This window comes from Etheostoma spectabile, chromosome 19, assembly GCF_008692095.1.
Source record: "Etheostoma spectabile isolate EspeVRDwgs_2016 chromosome 19, UIUC_Espe_1.0, whole genome shotgun sequence".
In the NCBI taxonomy this organism is placed as follows: domain Eukaryota; kingdom Metazoa; phylum Chordata; class Actinopteri; order Perciformes; family Percidae; genus Etheostoma; species Etheostoma spectabile.
The window spans coordinates 15498321-15498889 of NC_045751.1; the positions used below are offsets into that span (position 1 = coordinate 15498321).

General features: G+C 40.8%; 1 protein-coding gene across 1 annotated transcript in view; it reads left to right on the forward strand.

The window, feature by feature from the left end:
• Window positions 1-569, forward strand: part of cd68 (CD68 molecule) — a 10483-nt gene that overhangs the window by 5239 nt on the left and 4675 nt on the right. The window lies entirely within an intron of this gene.

Below are 569 nucleotides of genomic sequence, written 5' to 3' on the forward strand. Positions count from 1 at the left end.
TACGGTGACTTGCTCAAGAGTACCTGGCAGTGCCCAGGTGAAGTGGCACCTGACTTGAACTTGACTTTTGGTCCATACGGAGCTCCCACGGTTCCTAACCCGACTCCTTACGGACTGAGCTAGATGCCACCCCATGAAGTCAGATGAAACGTGTGTTTCATAAAATAACTAAATATGATATTATATATTTATAAATTAGTGTATAGTTATTGCAGGAGTGTTTCTTTTTTGCAAAGGCTCTGAGGTGTTGTGCTAATTGGGCATAGTGTTTTGAAAAAAACGGTCCCGGTTTTCAAAATAGTGCTTAAGCATTTGAAAAAAACTGTAAAAGTAGCGAGCTGCAACAACAGCATGATCTCCGTTTGTGCTGTTAATAGATCCAGCAAAATTTTCCAACACATTCGACACCCTGGAACTCAATATTGTTCCAGAAGTAAAAATCCCATTTATTTTCTATATAATAATAAGGATTGGATTATAACACATAATGTCTTAACCATGCAATGTAGATTTACCACGAGTAGTCTCGCATTGCCAGACCCTCCTCCACAGCGCTGCGGAGGAGGGTC